Here is a 22,258-nt window from a genome sequence, read left to right as displayed (position 1 = left end):
TGTTATAGGTGTGTCCTTCAATATTGACCTGGCTCGTTTCTTAATGGAATTGGAGAAAGGCACTAAAGAAGTTGGGAAGTAGTAACGGGATAATCTGCAACCTTCTAGCATTGCCCTATGTTCTCTAGCAGGCTATCGCCTTTACGGACTTTCTTAGTGTGCCCCCATTGGACTGGCAGAGGCACGGAATTCACCTAGAAATCATTATGAAAAATGCATGTCTCAGATCAGGAAAGCCGTCCATTCTGAAGTTCAAGCACATTGGCCAAAGAGACATTCAAATGGACAATGACTTCAGTAGGCGTCTGAACTGCACATTTCTTGCCATACTACAGATACTTCAATGGAAGGTGGAAAAATGGAGTGTATGAGGGACAGATACTCAGATTTATCTTAAGAACAATAGTTGTAAATGGACTCTAAAGCCAGCATTAAAGCAAATGAGAAACAATCACAAAACGCGGTTTTGACACTAGCAATAGTAAGCAGTTATTTGAATACAGTGCTGAAGTCCAGGAGGGCAGAGAAGGATACACATCAGATGTGGCTCTTTAGGTAGTAATGGTTTGGTTACTACCAGAGGAATGGGTGTGCTGTCAGAGCTAGAACGACAGCTGCACATTTTAGAGCACAATGCAGTTTGGTGTCAATTCGAAGCGATCAGTGAGTCACAAGTCATGTGGACATACAGGGTTCGGTTTTAGGACTTTTGTAACAGTTCAGTTTTGGATATTGGCACATTTCTATTTCTTCCACAGTAGACTGTGCAGATCAGATGGATCATAGAATATGTTAAATCATTGGCAAAAACCCTTTTCACAATGCCAAAACTACCATAGACAGCATCAGAGAATAGGCCAGTTTCCAAAGTGTAAGCCTTTTTAATTATTTGTGTGAAAAAAGCGTTCCTGGATTGATCGCAGAAACATTTCAACATCAGATGCTGCAAGAGGCAGGTGCTACTGTACAGACACAATGAATGTATCCCACTAACAGACATGTATGTCAGTGCTTAGAAAACACAGTTGTTTGTTACCAAACAGAGCTGTGTTTGTCTCATCAACCTCAGGCAAAATGAGTCAACACTCCCGTGATTTGAACCATACTCCTGCAGGCGACACAGCCCTGAAACAGGAGGCGCTGTCGCTCAGCAAATGTGACTAATGATAAACACAGAAATGTTCACTGGGTAATTAATATGTGGGCAAGCCAACAAAATACACGATGCAGATTTGTCCCTGCTCACTGATTGTGTTCGAATTGTTACTTCTGTCACCACAAGAGGAGCGTACCAACAAAGAATTGCGCTCAACGCTGAAACACCATACGCTATGCGTCATCAAGTCGCCTCTTGTGTTAGAGTAGGTAAACTGCCACCTTCCAAAAATAGAGCTCCTTGATCTCGGATGTGTACAGGCTGCTTTTGTGTCCACTGAGAACTGCTGCACTTGACAAACCTGCCTTGAGGCTTAGATGCCAGGTTCAGAAAATATTTACAACAGCAAGTTTGGGGAATGCTTCACTGAGGCTAGTAGAGATTTTAAAAACCATGCGCTCTGTCGCTTACAATATTGCCAAGTTAGCCCAGTGCAATAAAGTGCCCCAGTAGAAGGCTCCAGCTTTCACATGCTATTCACAAAGTAGGGTGTTCACTGATCTTCCAAATTAGCTGTTCCCAGTGTCACATATGCCATTCTAGCATAGCTTAAAGGTGAATATCAGTCAGTAATTCATAGGGTCACCTCTGTCCCCCTTATTAATTATCGGAATTACCATCAATCGCTTCCAGGAAGGAGGCGTAGGTCCCTGTGACTTATTAATGGTCACTGGCTATACGTATCAGATTGAATGAGAGGTATGTGCGGTATAAAAACAGTATTTAAGTTCCATGGATCACTCATGCCTCTATGATGCATCTTCGTAGACTCGTAATTGTCAACCTTGTTCGATTGCACAGTCCCTGTGATGGCATAAGATTGCATAGTAGCATCATTACAGCACCTACTTTCAGTTTTAGCTCATGAGGAGGCATTCATCCTACAGCGTTTTTCTCTTCAGAGACTAGAACGTTGAGTCAGTAATTAACTCTGACACTAGAACAGCAGTGCCCTTTGTGAAGAGAAGTAACTTAAAATTATTTCCAAACGTTTGCGATAGTGGAAAGTGAAGGTGAACAGGTAGAACTGTGCTAATTCTGTTTGTTGAAAGGATAGCTGTTGTTGAAGTGGGTGCCCTTTGCCATTTGGACAGCAGAGGGCCTGATAGCTTAGAAAAGATGTACACATTACCACTGGATTGATCTAGGACCTGGTGGATTAAAATGTTCCTCAAGAGAGTCAAACTCTGTATCCATCGTGACTGACTTCACAGCTCAAGGAAATCCTATGGGTGAGTATCCTACAAGTACCCAACACTGGTTTTGCTGTTGCTAATAAAAAGCCTCTTCAAAACGCCTCAAAAGATGCGTGACATCTTCCAAGCCTAATCTGCGTTTGTGTCGGTTACACAACAATGCCAAGATGTAACACTGAGACATCATGCACATACATATAGGGACATCAACCTATGTCTTCACTGCTCCACATCACTGACAATAATATCAGTGAAAACATCACACATCGCTGCCTTACTCCATAGTTTACTAAAGCAACAGAACCTGAGGCGGGGTGCATCACCAGTCGTGTAATGGCCCCTGGGCGATAGTTGCAAGCCTGAGCGAAACAAGGGCTTTAACGAAGCCTGGCACATTATATCAGGGTACTAATAGTATTTTTACACGAGTTTGCAAAACGTTGCGTCAACCGTTTCTCAACTCAAGAAACAAAAAAACAAAAATGTCCACTATGGATTTGGGGGGAAGGGAGTACATTTAGTCTCTTCTCCCTTACCATGGCAGCTGGTGAAGAAAGGAAAGGAACTCCATGGGACTCGGTGCTCTGATCGGAGCGCAGTAGGTGAGTCTTTGTCGAACGGGTAACAAAGGCCCATCAGATTGTTTTGTAACATTCTGATTGTCCCTTGCCAGGTTATAATAGGAATTAGACCGTTATCTTCTCATTACACCCACACCTCACTCCCACATTGCCACCGGTTGTGCAATGGCTTAATAAAAATCATTCTAACCAGACTGCAAACCAGCCTTATTCAAGCATTACTGTGGAAGGCCCCGGTCAACAGTAGTAATGGCAGCTTAAAGTCAAATTGAGTTGCCCATTGTAAATTGGACATAGTCCATAGGTAATAGGCACAGTCTCAAACCATTCCCGACTACCAGCACCATGATGTCATCCACAAAGGCATACTTCTTGGATCCAGGGTACCCAGCATTCATCTCAACATGATCTTAGAAAGTGGTTTGCAAATAATGTTCCGAAGGGAAATTGGATGATCATTTCTGGAAGTTTCTTTGCACCCATTCTCATAAATTGTGACCTGATCCAGGATCTACCATTTATCAGAAATCTTCAGCAACCTCAACAAATAAAGCCTGCCCATTAGAATAAGTTTGCATAGCATCATCTGGGATCCCATCTACTCCCAGGGCCTAACAAAGTTAGGCAGAATACTATGCCCCTCCCACATCAGGCTCACTAAAGGCACGATATCTCCAAGGACAGTAGGTTTTCAGCAGAAGTCCTCCTTTCAAAATAACCCTTAAGCAGAACCTCAGAGACAGCCAGCAGGTGTCCAGCAGCAAAACCTAAGTGCAGCTGGTGACATTGTCACTAAAATGCAGGTGATTTCCATCACAAATATCAGGAGTCTGCCTTTCTGTCATGTTATCATATTGCCCACACAAGTTCCACCACTGAAGGAGGGCGTTGGTGGCAGCGTGTCACGTACACACGCGGGTCTAGCGACTTATGGTGGCACTTAAGGACAGGTTAGCGCACTTGCTGTTGGAGAGGAGGTGAGAAGAGGGGCCAAGGAGTTAGCAGGCAATGTGCAAAGATATCAATTGCAAAGTTATGCACATAGGCAACGGAAAACATGACCGCATATGCGATGCGCTGTTAATTGCAATGAGGATTTTCTTTTTCATCCTTCCCTTCTTTTATCCCCTTATTTTCTACTGCAGCACTGGTCGTTTCTTAGTCTCTCTCTGGCCAACTCTTACAAGCTCCCTATTTCTTCATGCCACTTAGACTCCTTTATCGCCCCACCCCAGATGCTTTCCATTCCCTGCTAGCCACCCCTGGACTCAACAAAACCTGTAATTATACCCTTTTTCTTATTGGACACCTTCAGTGCTGAGGTCAATGTTTATGTAATGACGAAATTAACTTAAAAAGGACAGAGGTCCTAGAATAAGAGGGTGTGTACAGTTGCTTGTCTGGTATTTCAAAACTGTTGTCTTCTGGATTTGTTTCCCCAGGCACATGTATGAGTCTGCTGGGTTAAAGGGCTGGCCTTAAAAGGGATATCATGTGTTGCTGCCTCATTTGTCTGTACGACGGTTTACGATATCCCAAGTCTCGTGCATGCTTCAAATTTGAGCTCTATGATCTGACTCAAAACATGAAAATATCTGTGCATACTTGCCTGGTGAAGGGAGGGACATTAAGATCTGGGCAAATGTGTCATGAAAATCTTATACACAGGGAGGCATTAGCAGAAGCATGCACCTCTGCATCACACATCTTGTTCAAGGACCTACCCATGAAGCGGGTGGCAGAGATGGCCTAATGAGCTAACTGAATTATAATATCTGTGCCTTGGACTTCCAACAACCCTTGTGGTCCAAACAGATCTTCAATATCCACGAGCACCCATTCCAATTCGAAGCCCTCCGCAAAGAATTCCAATTATTTCAAGTTCCATAATTATAAAAATGTCAGCCCAGACACCTTCTGCCTGGGGTTCCCACGACCTTTGTACATACCTCCTTCCTACGCTCCCGCCAGGCAGAATTAGGAAGAGATGTTGACAGATCTCCATCGTGTGTCTCACCCCTAGATGGTTGCAGGCACAAACACAGTCAATAATTGGCCAACAAATGGTCATGGGAGACCGCAGACAATACGGCTCTCGGAGTATTCGGAAAGCAGTTGTTTTGCCAGTGGGTAAAGGTTGCTTGGAGCAACATTTGCCTAGGAATTAACCATTGGTCGAGGTAAACTGCACATGTCTGTCTAGTAGTTTGTGACTTGAAATGTGTATCCCTGCCTTACTCCTAGATCAAGTTTGGCCTTTTGCGAGAGGGTTTGTTGCCCCAATCCACTTGCCTATATGAAAGATGAAAATCAAGAATTCCAGGCAGATTTTACAATAGGCCTTTAATGAAGGGTACAGTGGAAAAACCCACAAGTGCACAATAATGCAACAAAGACTTCTGAGATAAAAGAAAAGAGCGAAGATCTAACACGCAACCTTCAGAACCCGGATGTAAACAAACAGATGAATTAGTGTTTCAGAAAATGTTCAGCTAATACAAAATGTGTGGCTGTACAGCCATATCCCCTAGCAGCACATTTCAATCTCGACACCTTTTGAGTTGGCATTTAAATCAAAGTCATGAGTTAATATGGCATGAAACTATAATGGGTTTGATGGACCTAAAAACCAACCTGAGCAGAAAAGCGGCGCGTTGACAACCATTAAAGCAAAAGCATGTTTTGGTTTAATAGGGAAATGCACTTTTGATAAAATACACTTACAATGAAAACTCATTTAACTATGCAATTGTCACTGAGTACTAATCTGTAGCGGGAAACAGTCTTAACAGGACAACTGCTGACAATGAGTAACAGGATTGTTCTCGCCGTGAGACACAGTGACAGTAATGATGGCTTCCTTTGGAATCCAGAAATCATGTTGCAACTACTGCTGTCATGGTGACCAGATAATGTCAAGGACTCAGAGTTGGACACAAAACAACAAGTCTAAGTGTTTCCATTTGCTACAAAAAGCATATCTGTTCATACTGGTCACGGCTGAGTGTTATTTTCAATAAATGAAACCGTAAAACCCCAAAATGCGTGAACAACAGAACATGAATAATTTAAAGAAAGAAGAACCATTTGGATGTACTTGCAATTAGTAAACCTATGTAGACACCAGGTCAAACTTTCTCACAACTCATGATGAGCACTCATTTACAGACCTCATAAGAAGCATGTAAACCCCTGCAGTGACTGGATTAGTCCACTCGGCTCACTACAAGGCATACTACATCCTAGCTTCACAAGAGCTCTGCGACAAGTAGCGAGCCTTGTGTTAACACGAACTGCAGACCTCCCCCATTGGACTTTCCTAAATGTATCCGCCTAAACACTGCACTACAATTTAGTGGATAGATTAAATCGAGGGATAGATTAAATAAGCATATGGTCTGTGCTACAACAACTAAATCAAAAACCCTTGGCATCCCCTTTATGTTTTCTGTTGCATGTTTTGTGAGCTCCCTGAGGCATTGGGGGGAGTCGCGGGACATACAGATAGATGGTGTCTGTGAAAACGAGGTCATGCCATTCTCAGTCAATGCCTCTTACAGTTTATGATTATGGCACAACCTGATCAACTCATATGAGTAGGTGAACACACTTATGAGGTTGTTGGATTATGCTCAGTAGTCTACATGCACTATAACTTAACCTCTGCTAGGGTGTACAAGTCGTGCCAAAACCAGATTTCATAAATACCAAGGGAGTAGCAGTATTTCTAAAACATCCCATGTCTTTTTTGTCGAAAAATGTAAAAATGCCACACCACTGATGCTTTATGAAGAATGAATGCACAAATGGGACATTTGATTATACTGGCAGGTTAATGCTGCCTGCAATATATGCGGACACCATTCACTTTATGTTCAAGGGTACCCTCGCGTACCCGACTTATACCTTCTTATCGCTTGTCATGTAAACCATGACCCCTTACCCTCAACCCCCTATAGATGGCCTGAAAGGAAATGGCAGCACTGGTGAATTCTAACAGTGGCATTCACACAGCAGAATCGGGACTTCATGCATATTGAGTAAAGATCCTTCTCTGCATTGCGCCTTTCCATGCATAAGGGGGTGACAATGTGACCATCAACAATATTCACGTTCTCACACCCTTAGGGGCCTTTCCGCATATTTTATTTTTCCATATGCAAAGGAGACAAGCAAACTCATCATGTTTCATACGGGACAAAATTCCTTCTCATCCAGGGAGCAAGTAAAGTGTCTGAGATCTGTGAACGAGCATCAAGTTGCAGGTTCGTGTCCCGGCAAGGCCAACCCAGCTTTCCCGCCTGCCGAGATGGGTAAAGGGGTACCAACTTTGGTTGAGTAATATTAATGATATGTAGAAAATGTTCTGTTTACAGCACTTTGGTGAAAACGCTATATAAATAAAACCTTATTTGGCATGTTTGTTTATTGATTTATAAAGTGCACCAAACCCGGAGGCATCTGGGTGCGTAGTACAAGAGGTTTTCAAAATGTCCAAGTTACACAGATAATTTACAGTATTTACAATCATAATATACAATAGAGCACTAAGAAAGGTCAAAGAACAAACAGAAAAGGTTCATGTGTGACATTTACCTCATGTGGTATAACCCATACATATCAATACTCATAAGGTGGTTAACAATCGCCTCCTGTTTTACAGATTCTACCACTCTCATAATTGCCCTAGTTTTCCAAGAAAATCAATGCAGGACATGTGCTGGTAGGGATCCCCCTTTCTTTTTGTAGTCACTCTGCCTTCATAAAGAAATTATTTCTGTAACAGAAATCATTTCTTTATGAAGGCAGAGTGACTACAAAAAGAACCTTTCTTTTTGGAGTCAGAGGGGTCCTCCCACCCCATCACATGGAAGACCTTAGGCTGGAGGCCTCCATGTCATGGGGTGGAGGGGAGCCCTATGACTTCAAAAATAAATAGTTTGTTATGTAGAGTAATGGGGTATAGAGCTTGTTGGAACTGTGGATCTCTGCGCTCGCTTGCGTGGATTAGTTGGTTCTTAACTTCTGGTTGGCGTTATGCCTCCAGCTGCCTGTAAGTGGGTTTCCTTAAGGACTGAGTTCCTGCAGTCCAGGTTCTGGGAATGTACTTTGTTGTGGGGATTGAAATCCTGTTATATGTTGGCGCTAGATCAAAACCTGATCTAGCGCCAACGTATAACAGGGTTCAATCCCCACAACAAAGTAGTTTCCGTTATGGTTTGGTCCTTAAAGAAAAGTATTTCTTAATGAAGTCAGAGTGGCTTCAAAAAGAAACATGGGGCTCATTCTGACCATGCCAGTCGGAAACAACGGTGCCTGTAAGATTACTGGCACTGTTGTCACCGGACCGCCATATTACCGGTCTGCCTGCCGGGGCCTCTTTGCCCGCCAGGTCTGACCCTGCCAGGCACAGCAGCCACGGTAGGAAGACCCATGAAGTCCCTCAAGGTTCTTTCCTTGGTCCCTTTCTTTTCTCACTCTACACTTCTTTTCTAGCTGCCATCATCTCCTCATTCGGTATCTCACATCATTTCTATGCTGATACCCAGTACTTCATCTCCTTCTCCTCCTTCTCACCTGACATTCATGATAAACTCTCTTCTTGCCTCTCTGCTATTAAATCCTGGATGTCTTCTCACTTCCTTGCTCTTAACTCTGAAAAAACGGAACTCCTTTTCTTCCCTGCTCTTCCTCCTCCCTCCCCTCCCCCTTTCATTCTCTTTCCCCCCTCGCAACTCACCTTCTTTCCCCACGCTCGTAACCTTGGTCTTCACATTGACCCTTACCTCTCCTGATCTCACCACATTTCTGTCACTGCCAAATCTTGTCGCTTTCACCTCTACAACATTCACAAAATACGACCCTCCTTACCTTTCATGCTGCTAAACTCTTAGTCACCTCCCTCATCTTCTCCAGACTTTTCTACTGTTCCTCCCTTTTTTTTCGGACTCCCCCTCCTCTCACCTCTCCCCACTAAAATCTATCTACCACTCTGCTATCCGCTCCCTCTGCCTTCTCTCACCTCTTGATTCCATCTCCTCTACTCTCATCTCTCTAAGTTGGCTTTCCTTTCACTCCCAGCTTCAATTCAAGTTCCTCTGTCTTGTCTTCAAATCCCTCCATGGTCTTGCCCCCCCACCTTGCGTCCCTTCTTACTCTCTGCTCCCCCTCTCGTTCTCTTCTCTCTGCTGATCTCTTCCTACTCTCCCCTCCTCCGCCTCCCTGCACCTCCTCCCGCTTCTGCTCTTTCCAACTCCTTGCTCTGTTCCACTGGAACCGCCTCCCCCTACCCATCCACTCTTCTCCCTCCTAACCTACCTTTTGCTCTTCTCTAAAATCTTATCTCTTCCATTCCCCCCCACAACCCCCAACACCTCTCACTCGCTCTTCTACTTCTCTAGGCCCTTGACTCACTTCCTACTTCTCCACCTCTACACCCTTTCCTCCCCTCTACTTCCATTTTATACTACCTCCTGCTCTTACCTAATCTTATTCTACTCTTTCCTCTTCCTCACACCCTCTTGCCTCCCATCTAACTCCGCTGACATCTCCTCTTATCCCTCCTATTCCCTCCCATTCCTTTGTCCCTCTACACTCCCTCCTCACCCCGCAATAATGTAAACTGTTCCTCGTCCATTGAGTTGTGATTCAATAATCATCTTATATTGTTGTACCTTCCACTCCCTCTTATTCCTTTCTCCCTCTCCACTCCCTTCTCACCAATAATGTTAATTGTTCCTCACACCGTTTCAATTATTACCTGTTGTTTATTGTCTTCCCCCCTATCCCTTTGTCCCTCTCCACTCACTCTTCACCTCAGCAATAATGTAAATTGTTCCTTATACTGTTTGAGTTGTGATTCAATTACCATTTTATGCTTGTATTTCTTCTAGTTCTTATGTAAAGCACTTTGGATTAAAATGCTATATAAATTCAATAAAATACAAAATGTAACATCTGTGTCCTTTTTGTCCAGCAACTGCTCTAAAGGTCAGTCAGGTCGAGTCAACATAGCCCAAAATTTCACAGGGGGAGTGCTGAATCCCAGTCAACTCAATGGTGTTGCGCCACTGCTTGTGTTTAATGCCTTGATTACTTGTTGTCAATCTTCATTACTCCTAGCCCTATCTCTCCTCATCCCAGTACTTATGTATAAGGTAGTACTTGTGTATGAGGCACTCTGCCTCATACACAAGTACTGGGATGAGGTAGAGGTACATGGAGGTAATGCCTGACTTAGCTACCTGTAATCTGCATCACTCCTAGTCCCATACGTAAGCTCTGGGACAAGGAAGAGGGACGTGGAGGTAATTCTGGACCAAGCAGCTGATTTTGGAGGTTGGGGTATGGGATGGAAGGGAGAGGGGATGTGTGGGGGGTCAGGATTGTGCCATAAATTATAATGGTTGCACATGTTCAGGCTAAGCAGGCATAGGATATGTGGTATTAGTGGCTAGAGAGGCATTTTGGTGCAGCCAGTCTAGTCATTCCTCAGTTTGGTATCACTTTCTTTAACTGGGCATTTCTGATAAAGCAGTCATGCTAAGTGTAATTACCTGGCTAGATTGGCATTTGGGTGCTGCCAATCTAGCCATTTCTTACTGCAGCATTGTATATTTTCTGGGCATATGTGATAAATTGATATGATATAAGTCATTTATAATGTGCCTGTACACAAGTGTTTCTAGGCATGACAAGACAAGGGAGGGAAGATAGAGGGACAATAGGCCTATTGTCATTCAGATCGTGCAAGTGCGAGAACGAGAAGTGCAAGGGGAAAGGGAGGGGGAAGTGCAAGGGAGTGGGGAGAGAAAAATAGGGCAGCAATGCTCTGAGTGAGTGCAGCCAGGGCAGCGTGGCTATGGGTAGTGCAAGGAGAACAAGGGACTGTAGGGTTACAGTGACAGCCCCTAAGTGCATGGTAGGCCCAGAGGCAGTGTAAGGGTGACCGATTAAGAGAGAACCTGGATACAGAGAGACTCTGAGGGTAGCAAAGCGACCAGTCGGTACAGCAGACAAGTAGGTCAGCAGGAGAAGGAGAGAGAGAAAGCAGAGGAGAAGAGGAACGTTTTGAGCTGCTTCCTCAACTTCAGGTGGTCCGGCTCAAGTTTGAGAGGGGAAGGGAGGCCATGCCACAGAGAGGCACCAGCAGAGGAGAGAAATCTATCACCACTCTCTGCCTGGAGACCGTCTAACCCTTAGAGAGTTTGAGTCAGCTGAGTGAAGGGCTTGAGAAGGAATGTATTTTGGAAGAAAGTGTTGGATGTAGTGCAGGCACCATAAAGCCTTGGGGACAATGCAAAGGGTCTTGAACTTGATCCTTGCAGCCACTGGGAGCCAATGGAGAGATTTCAGGGCTGCAGAGAAAGGGACCAAGATGGACCTTGGAGGGGAGGGGCGATCCAAGAGGAAGGTGGACAGTCACTCCAGGGCCTGATCCGTGATCCCAGGTTCTCACGGAGTCGATGATTAAGATGGCGTGGTTGATTGTGTCAAAAGCAGAGGAAAGAAGGATGATGAGGGCAGAAGCAATGCTGGAATGAAGGTTAGGGAGCAGATCTTCACAGGTGTTCAGGAGAGCAGTTTCATTGCCTCTGGAAGCTCTGAAGCCAGACTGATGGTCATGGAGACAACCAACAGATTCAGTGTGGAGAGTAAGCTGGCTGATGACATGCTTGCTGGAGACTGGGACCTGTCCCATCCCCTGTTGACATATAATGAGGGCCCTGGCCCCTTTTCCTTCTTCCATTATTGCTCCAGTGTCTGTCTTTATTTCTAGGTATTCCCTCAGAGAACGAGCATGTAGCGCATGCTTCACAAAAGGGAAGTTGGGTGAAGTGACTTTTGGGATCTCTGGAAATTTGCTGCAATTAGGACCCAGCGTTTCACTGCATCAATACTGCAATATGGGGCACGGACTACTTGCATAAAGACAAGGGGCCTGGCACTAACAGACCTGCATTGTGTGTGGTCATATACCAGCATTCCCCTCGGCCCTCTGGACAGCACGCACACACACTTTGCCAACAACATCACCATTTAATTCTCAGAGCATAAATTCACCCACTGCCAACCATCCCACTATTGCCATCTTGAGTGTCGGATGTACTTCCTGTTGCTCGCTACAATGGGGTTCTCTTTGATTAGAGAACCCTGAGCACGGGAGGTAGACAAATTCCTTTAAGTGAAGGCTGTGGGGGAAAAGGATACTGAAATGAGCAGGAATGGTGTGTTTTATGCCAGAAGTCTCCTCTTTGACATGATTAACAGTTTTCCAGGGCAGGATCTTATGGGGGTAGCCGACATATCTGAACACGTGGGCAAAAGTGATTAAATTGGTGGATGCAAGTTTAGAAGAGAGCTACAATACCCATAGCATGGACTGGATGTGCAAGGGCGTTGTCAGGCAACATGGTGGTGTGCCTATCCCTCGGACATGCATGATAAAAACAATCTGGCCTAGTCACGCAGTTTTCAGGATTTCATCTATAATCTCAAGATGTCTTGCCCAGTGAAAAATGACTATGTACCACATACATTGACTGCAAACAAAGGAAAAATGTATTCTGGTGCACATTTGCTCTTCTTTTCAACATGTCATCCAGGATGTGTAGCAATTGCAGTTTAGTGATTGTGCTATTTGACACAAAATCGCTCAGGTGACAACACAACAAACTTCAATTGAATGACAATCTTGAACCAATGGAAAAAAACAGCCATTCTCAAAAATAATTTTTGGGGACTCAATATGAAATCCCAAAATTGAATGAAAAAATGAGTGGAGCCCATGCTGATGATCTAAGTGGCAATTTTATTTTTTTAGATTTATTTGAAGCTATATCCCAACTAAGAACTGCATTCACCTTTTTGTTTGGGGCATAAAGGATTGTGAATCAAGGAAAGCAGCTCAACATGAAATAAAATGAACGATGCGGAAGGGCATTCATCACATTGGTGCAGTGTACATCTGCAAATCGATGATAAATGGGGGCAGAGGGCAGCATCTTTGCTACCACCTGCAAAATTGTCAATTTTATTTAAAAGCTATGGCTGTCAACACTGCAGCTCTAAAATAAAAGAGTAAAAGAGTGCTATGCATTTAGACACTACATCTATGCTTGCAATCTCAGATGCACATTCTTCTAATGTGGCCACAGAATCATTACATTAGAAATAGTAAACTGTGGAAGATCATGGCAGTGTCTGCCCTGAGAAGTATCACCACATGTCTGCTTTTTGCTAATGATTAGGGTTTGGCTCATCTGCTCAAGAATAGTGAAATCTAACAGATTTATCAAAATGACGAACAAGCCTCCAATGTTCTGTAATGGAGTTCTCATCCATGGTAATTGAAAATACCAGGAAGACCCAGCTGGAGTTTACTATTTGATGGGTCACTGTACATGCAGTGGGCAAAAGGGTGGAGAGACTCCCCAGATATACTCTTCCTGGCTCATACCCCACCACAGACCCATTATCGTGGACATGCTTCCCCTGAACCACAGAGACCCCCTCCACACACAAACCAGGTGCTGGTAATCCCACTCCTACCCCAAACATCTTTTGAAGCACTCTCGAACCTGCTTCCTCATCACACCCACACCCCGCCTTTCTCCACCCGATTCATCACCCCCCTACACACAGTCCCAACATCCACACTGACTGGGCCAACTTCACTCCTAAAAAACCACACCTCCCCCTGCAACAACATCTACCTTGTCTAAATCAACCCAGGTAGTTCCCTTCTAGACACCAATCCAATAGTAAAGACTATCCTTGCTCCACTCACCCCTTATGACCTCACACAACTCATCACCTATCCCACACACATTGCTGGCAAAACACTGGACCTTTTGATCACAAGCAAAAATCATGTCTCTGTGGATAAACAAATCTGGGTATAATGGTCTGACCACTCTGCTATCCCCTTCACACTACCACACAACATATCACCACCTGCCACACATCCTCTTGCCTCCCAGTCAGACAAATCACATTACAGACATAGGCTTAGCACCACTCATACCACTCCACACCTCCCCACATACACATACCCCCATCCTACTCCACCAATATAACACCATCATCATACAGGAAACTCAACAAAACGGCGCCCCTCAAATTACAAAAAACCCACATCAACCACAAACCATGGCTTAACAGCTCCCTCCTTTCCATCAAGCAGGAAGCCAGGTGCATAGAAAGAGCCTGGCATAATAACCTATGCCCCCCCCCAACCACGACATACTGTAAGAGGATTCAATTCAACACTACAGCTAAGTCAATGCCTAGTCTGGGATACTGAATGGAAACCCTTATTGATATATCTTTATGTCCAGTTCATGAGTTCGGGATGACTACCCCTATATAACACCCCTCTCTTAGAATCCCCCTGACCCTACTGAGCCAAGAAGTAGTTCTGTTTTGCAAGTTTAAAAGGTTTATTTGAGAAATAAAACAAAATATAGATACCACGCTTTTATAATAATTAATAATCGATATCGCCCTTATAAATATAATGTTAATCAACAATGGGTAATCTGACACTAGCACACTTCTTTATAATCAATGAGGAGTTGGTGTAGGATGGATAAGGCAGCGAAAATACTTTTAGGATTTCAAGGGAAAAGCAATGAGGAATAAAATGCAGTACAGAAAATACTTGATATGATTTTAGCAAAAGATAAGATAATCACTTTTTCTCTGGCAATTCACCCCCCTCCCCTATGCAATGTAAGAAATGGAAGGAGATGGAAAGAGGAGCACACAGTTCTCAGGAAAGCAATCAAAGACAATACGAAATTCAATTCCCACCCCAGCAAGCTTAGAGAAAACAGGTATGAGTTTTAAAACACAGGCCCAAGTGCTTTGAATGTGGTGGCATGAAGTGAGAAATATGCTGAAAATGCTTTTAATTCCCTTTAGGAGGTTCAGGGTGAGTGAGAGATACTTGGGATGAGCTCAGGCTCACTTTAGCAATGATTCAGGGATGGTTAAGAGGCAAACAAATGTTTAGCAAAGGAAAGCAAAAAGCTGCTATCTTTTTACAGGTAAAGAAATCAGGCCAAATCGCAAATCGCGGCAAAATTCGCGAGTGCGTGAATCGTGATTACGGCAAAAGTATAAGGAGTAGCAAGTAGGTTCTAGGTTCGTTGGAAAGCTGAGATTCTAAGCTTTCAGAGGAAAGTTAAACGATTTTGTAAAGGTCGTTTTTCGGATTTAAAGTAAAACTCAAAATGACAGGTGACAGCTTGCAGCTGCAGAATCGACAGGTGACAGTTGTGCAGCTTTAAAAATGACAGATGACACGATTTCTAGGAGGCAGTTCTACTTAGGCTAAAATAGTTTGGATTAGATTATTTTAACTAAGCGATTGGTTCTGCACAGTTCTGCTATGTACTCACAATATAAATTTGAAATAGGCCTCGCCACGGATCTGGTCAGGTTTTGGACTGGACTCCGGTTCTGGTCTCGGCACTTCACAGTGATCTGGGTCAGCTCTCTGGTTCTCCTCACAGCGGTCTGGGTCACTCTGGATCTCTGGCCTCTGGTTCTGGATACTGCTCTGCTTTCCGGTCCGGATCAAGTGGATTCTGGATGTAACACTGCTTTCTGGGTACTGGCAAGAGTTCTTGGCAAAAGAATTCAGACAGCTCGCCCGGCTGTGGAATAGTTCGCAAATGATTTTGAGGCCTGCTGACAAATACTTTTGCTTGCAGTGGGCCTTCTTGGTTCAAAGTTCTGTAGTCTCTGTTTAGCTTGGAAGTCTAAGTGTAGGATCTCTGGATGTGAAGTCGTCGGTCAGCATGCTCCGCAGCAAATGGAATTGAATGTCTCTACCTGTCCCAGTAGTCTCTTTTTATGTGTTTTGAAAATGGGTGTGTTCCTGGGCCTAGCTAAGCCTGCCCCTCTCTACTTGTCATTGGTCCAATTCTCCCCTCTCCCATGATTGGGGGAAGGAAATGGATTGTCAGCATGATGAAGTCTGTTTATGGGTCAGAGGATCCTCCCCTGGTCAGTTTGCCCACAAATCTACATTTGATTCAAATACATCCTTCCCAGATATACAATTTGTTGAAATTACATGTGCACGTTATATATTCCTTATGGTCCATGCTTGTCCGCCTCTGATTTTCCTGGGGGCTTGCATTAAAAAAAGACAACATTTTGTGCTTTTTAACTGGTTTTGCAATATCGGACATTTACCCAAAATTACACACATGTGCGCAAGGAGTATGGACATTAATTGATGAAGTGTCAGATTTTTAACATGCAGACATCTGGAGTGAGACCCTATTTTCCGCTAGCAACCCCCCAGAATACACCACAGGGTCCTAACGCCTCTCAAAATGTTCACAGAAAAATCACAAATATAATGATATTACTTATATAATTCTGACAAGTCCGCACTATGAGTTATCTATCTTTTTAAAATTATGCCCTGGTCAAAAAGGGGTGTGGCTTCCCACATCACAGGGTGGAATAACTGGTTTATCCACTTCCCCCAAGCTCAGCTGCTAGCAGAGGCACTGCCCCTCCCAGTTTCCCCTAAGAGGAAGCCACTTTACGGCCCCCCAATATAACATTTGCCTGAGTCCAGGACAGGCCTTTGTTCAACTCCCTGTAGTCCCCAGCTGCTCCAACCCTAATCTAATCAGAGAGTTGACAACTCCTTTTGGCAAGGGGAGTGGCTGAACAGGTTTCAACTCCTGTCGGGGGTAGTTGTCAGGCAGAATCCAGTTTCATTAAGCCAGGTTTCAGCTAAATGTCACTTTTTGTTCCCAGTTTTCTACACTCAAATCAAACTGACAATTTCTACATATACATTAAATAATGACTTCCTTCAAGTCATTTCAGAATATAGTTTTACATTGTATCCACCTCTTAGCAAGTCTTTCCTTGGTCTGGTTTTGTTTCATTTGTTCAGTTTTACACAAATGTCTGGTGGTTTTAAATCGCCGGCTTTCTAATAGTGGTGAGTACTGGTAATGCAACCATTTTTGGGATTAAGAAAATGAATTCCCCACAGTTCTGAGTTGCTTTTTTTGGCAATCAGCATTGCCATTCCCAATGGTTTCAGGCTATTGTGTGTAGCCCACTGGTGGTTTTAGGCAGTGCCCTCCTGTGCTCACAACATAGGCAAAAATGGGTGGCAGCCTATTCTTCATGTTTTCCCTGTGCACTCTCTGGGGAGTTCTGGCCATCATGATGTTTTCCATGCCAGTACTGCACAGTTTTATTGTAGGGCTTGGATAAAAACATCCCACAATACCTCAGACAATGTCGCAACAAATACAAAACAGCCATACGCATTGCCAAAGCCATCAATTACTTCCAAGAAGAATTCCACCTGGGTACACCACTGAGATTGCTACTCTTCACATCCTGTACGCTCTACCTATCCTGGTATTGCTGCATACTGTTTGGCCCAGATTTCCTACATTAAGCCAATAGCAAGGCTGGCAGGCATAAGCCGGCCTCTTGTTTTCGAAGGCCCCATTTTCAAAAGCCCCTGTCTGTGCCTTTTTCACTGCGTCCTATTCTAGAGCCACGTCGAGTGGGCAGGAGCCCCAAACACCATTGCGCGCTGCCGGAACGGTGTGGTCCTCTTACCTTTCTGGTAAGCCGCCTGGGCATGCTGAGCCCATACCTCCAATTTAAATTGCTTTTAAATTCGCCTGCCGTAATTGCGGCTTGACTCCCATTATTGCCCTGTGTGGTAAGATCCAGCAGACCTGCCTTATTCTACATGCATTCAATTTACCAGACTAGAGTGCTTCAAAATGGTGGTCTAATTCGGCATCGTTGAGATGGTCCTACGCTCAACCTATCATGGTATTGCTACATACTGATTGGCTCAGTTTTCCTACATTAAGCCAATAGCAAGGCCGGCACGCATAAGTCAGCCCCTTGCTTCTGAAGGCCCGGTTTTCAAAGGTCCCTGCCTTAGCTCTCAGCTCCTCCCATCCACGGACGAGCAATCAATCTGTGCCATAATGCACCTAAGAACACTCGCTTGAACCCCCCGATTCCACAGTAAGAAGACATTGGGCCTCATTACGAGTTTGGAGGTAGCCATGCCCTCAATAAGGGCATGGCTACCCCCCAAACTTGGGCCCGGCACTGGGTCCCGTGAAAGGGGAATAACCGGGCCAATCCGACCTTTGCGGCCCCAGTAATTTCCCTTGCGCGGTACCTGGTGCCAGTACGTCCCCATTCCCATTTGAGCCCCAATAGGGCTCAATGGGAATGGCGAGGATGGTAGTAGCGGTACCGTTCATAACGGTACCATTGCTACCATCGTGTTCTGCTCGCGGGTACCGCACTGCACGCCTGGTCCGACCAGGCATGCAGAGCGGCCTCTGCAAGCAGAACTCAATGTGACGGCATGGCAACAACAGCGCCGGTAGCACTACCGGCGCCGTGGTTTGCTTACCGCCACAGTTATAATGAGGCCCATTTTCCTACCCAGGCTCCATCCGACACAATTCCTAATATGCCACTTTCACGTGGCTTGCCTTAGACTTATCAGTTACTAAGCCCAAGCGATCTACCCTGGGAGCCACTGACATTTCATTGCTAAGTATATGTCGCCTTATCCTATACTCTGCATTTGCTTTGCGCCCTATCTCAACTGCTTCCTGTTGCGTTTCCTCCGATACCCTGTATCTGCCTTATTACTTTTTACTTGCTCATATTAATGCCCTTAGAGGAAATGTCCCTGTGCGTTTGTTTCTGTAGTATTGTATAGTGATTATATGACATGTCATTAATTATTAGTACCCAGCAATGACCCAGAGCTATTGCACCCACCTTTGATTTTATGCTCCTGATGTGCCTGTGAGCAACCAGTAATGCCTAGCAATTTACCTATAGCTCACCAGTTCTTATTATGCCATATTGAGTAGCACTTCAATGCACAGGTAGATGACACCCTTTGCAGCTAAGCTTTAACTTTGTTAGTATTCTATACTACGTTTTGACAAAATTGTATCTAGATGTATCTTTATTTCTCACAAATACATACTTGCCCTGAATCCCTTGTGGCTGTGTTAGCAAACTGCTCACCAATGCTCCTCTAGGTGGTCTTAAGCTCACAAAATCAAGGCCTTCATTGTATGTTTGTTAGCAGTCTACACCTCACCAGACATGGAGCCCCAGAGCCCCAATGTATACACACTTATTAAAGGAGTGGGCTTCCCCCCCCTGGAAACTGTATGCTAACCCCCTCCCTAACAATGGCCGCCGCCACTGATACCCCCAAACCGGTGACTAGAATAAACAGTCTCCAGAACCATGATGGGCTCTCCCCCATATCAACAAATAGGCTTGTCTCTCACCAAACAGCGAATCATGGAAGTGGAAGTAGGAAGGAAAGGCTAGGATTAAGTGGCGGATTGTTGGAAGGGGCGTCCTGAGACTGAAACGAGTCAGAGTTACGGTGCGGCTTGACAGTCCCTGTTCGTGCTAAGAGGTCCTTTCCTCTAGTCCTCCAGCTCCTCCAGACCTCCACTCTATCTCTGAGCCGCAAGTGCGCTACGCAGGGCCGGATTTGTTTCGTTCCCGTGGTTGGCAGCTGCTCGGTTCTGCAGTGTCGAGCCCGCGATCCCCCTTGAGCCCCCACGACCCACAGCAGCTCGGGCGAGGAGGGTGAGGCGAGGAGTGTGAGAAAAAGGAGGATTACGCTGCGGTAGAGAGCAGCGTGGATAGCGTGGGTCGGAGGGGGTTGCCGGCTCTGCATGGGTCATGTTCTGAACACAGTACACAGAACGCAGAGCCCCCAAGTTGAAGAGTGCTCCCCTGTCCCTCTCTGCTTTGCTTGAGTGCTTTGCTTGAGTGCTCTCTCTGCTTTGCTAGTTGGTCTAGCTGCCTTTGCCTAGACATTGACTCCACCCAGAGTGGCTGAAAGGTGGTTGTAAGGTGATAAAGAGGAATCCTTTTAACATAATACAAAAAAAGTATACTGTTGGGGCTCAATGCAACGGTTCGCCTAGGGTGTTAAGAGTGTTAAGAGTGTCATTGATCACTGGGGTAGAGTCAGGGGGCACTCTTTCACCCAGATGTCCTGTTAAGGCTGCACTTACTCTGTTAGTACGGTTACGGGCGGCGCAGGGGCAACGCACGCACTGTGAGCAGAGATTTTACCGGGAAGCATGCTGCTGAAAAGGGCGGTGTGTGGCTGGGTGTCACAAACTAACCTTGTGACTGGTCCGTGGCAAAAACAGTGTGAGGGGCTCCTTACCAAGGCCAGATAGTCATTTTACCAGCCACTTTATTAGCCCTTTCAATTTAACCGGCTGGTTATTAACATAATGAAGCTGAGGAGTACAGCTGCCCTCGTCTCTAAACGGGGCAGACTGGAATGGCTCTTACACGGCTCCAATGGTGAGTTCCACAACCTTAGAATCCCTGCATAGTGGAGACCAAAGAATAAACCAAACTAATCACCCAGCAGTTACAATAGCATTGGTGCATGAAACCACGCAGAAAGAGACTGAAAAACAAGATACTCAGTTTGGTCAGACAGTTATTGTTAACCTGTGGAGACGAGGTTTGGAATACACAGTTAACAACAAAAAATATTCAAAGGAAGATCAAAGAATACTTCGGTAAAAAGAGACATAAATGTTCAAATGATGTGGTCGATCCAAGAGAAGGGAGCTGGGGTTTGCCAATCTTAAGAGCAGTGGATGTAAGTGAGAGGATCGACAGCTCAAGTCACATTAATGCCCCTAAGCGGGGAGTTCCTACGGGACCTGAAAATGAGGGAGAGGAGTTGGAGACTCACACCAACCACCCAGAGGAAAACAGGGGTTGGGCCTTGGAGAACTTCACCCTGGAAGGAAAGAAGGTGAATCAGTCAAATGACCAGGGGGACAACTCAACCTTAAAAGTGCTAAGCTTTGTGCTCAATTCATTGGTGACAGTGTTTGAACTGTTAAAAGGAGAAGTCCAAAGTCAAGCTGGAATCCTCCTCGAACCAACTGATGAAGTAGCCAAATGCGATTCCTCATTGGTGGGGCTAAAGAACACAATCATCTCTTCTATTACCCCTATGTTGAATGACATCCGAATTGAAGTGGCTAAGCAGGGGCTAGATATTGCCTCTATACAGAGACTTTCCCTGGCAAACAGAAAGGAGGATGCCTCGTACCGAGCACAAACCCAGGATTTACTCCAGTCCAAGTTCCCGAAGCTTGGTGCACAGGAGCCAGTACTGAGTGTTTCCGCTGGTCCTACCAGCACTCACGACGATACTCCGTTGTCGGAATCAACTTTGGAGGAATTCATGAGACTGGCTCAGGTGGCGGAGGCTCAAGTACTGGATGCCGGTGAAAGAAGTGTAAGTAGTGAAGGCCAGGAAGTATCTGGGGAAACGTGGTCGACGGCGATTCGGAATGGATCATCGCAAGCAATCAGAACGCCAAGGGGAGGAGAATGAAAAGAAAAGAAGGGGCGAAGAAAGGACAACAGAGCACCCAGAAAAAAACTAAGAAAAATAAGAAAACAAAACTAAAAATAAAAAAACTGGAAAAGTTAAAAATGTGGGAATCCTACGCTTTGTGAACAACATCAACACAACAAATACGGACTCTCAACCAGAAATGGCAAAAGAAGTTATCCACAATAAAGGATCTGTTAAATCAACAGTTGAGTCGGGGTCCCTAACAAATACCCTGTTGAGGTCAACAGAGCAAAGCCAAAAGTGAAGGCTCCACAAGAGAACCCAATGGGAAGTGATATAGCGATTTTGAGAGTAAGCGTGGGGTTTCAGACAGAGCTCCCTTCTAGCCCAGGCCAAAACGTACGGAACCAAAAAGAGGGGGCCCCCTTCGTCCCAAAGCTAATACTGGCACCCATTTTTACACAAAGCAAGACATCTAAGAGAAGATTGGTGGTTAAGAGTGCCGATATGGCCGCAAGAGGAGCTAAGCTAAAAATAGCGCTAATTTTCCTCGCCACAGCAAAGAAAGTAGGGAGCCCATCTATTATAAGTGAACCAACCATCCGCATTGAGGTTGTATCTGAAAAGGCTGGCTGGTATTCTATGCCAACTCAGTGGACATTAAACAGCGTAGGAAAAACGAAAGAGTTTGTTCAACTTGAAAATGGACTAATATCTCAAGGGGACAGGAAATTGGCAGATAGTCCGCCACAAGAGGATACTCAAACTGGTTTCGAAGCCCCCAGGCTGTGGTTAAAATCTACACTAAAGAACAATTATTATAAATCCTTAAGCAGAAACACCATTCTAGGGGAGTTTAAGAAAATAAAGAGCCTGTACCTTTTTGCCTCAGGGGATATAGAATATGTGAAATTCCCCG

General features: G+C 44.9%; 1 protein-coding gene across 2 annotated transcripts in view; it reads right to left on the bottom strand.

Moving 5' to 3' along the window:
- The window catches only part of PLD1 (phospholipase D1), an 886,935-nt gene that overhangs the window by 325,589 nt on the left and 539,088 nt on the right, over window positions 1–22,258 (bottom strand). The window lies entirely within an intron of this gene.

This window comes from Ambystoma mexicanum, chromosome 10, assembly GCF_040938575.1.
Source record: "Ambystoma mexicanum isolate Mex_15411 chromosome 10, UKY_AmexF1_1, whole genome shotgun sequence".
Classification (NCBI taxonomy): Eukaryota; Metazoa; Chordata; class Amphibia; order Caudata; family Ambystomatidae; genus Ambystoma; species Ambystoma mexicanum.
Note: the sequence above shows the minus strand (reverse complement) of the source record. Positions and strands in the feature narration are given on the sequence as shown.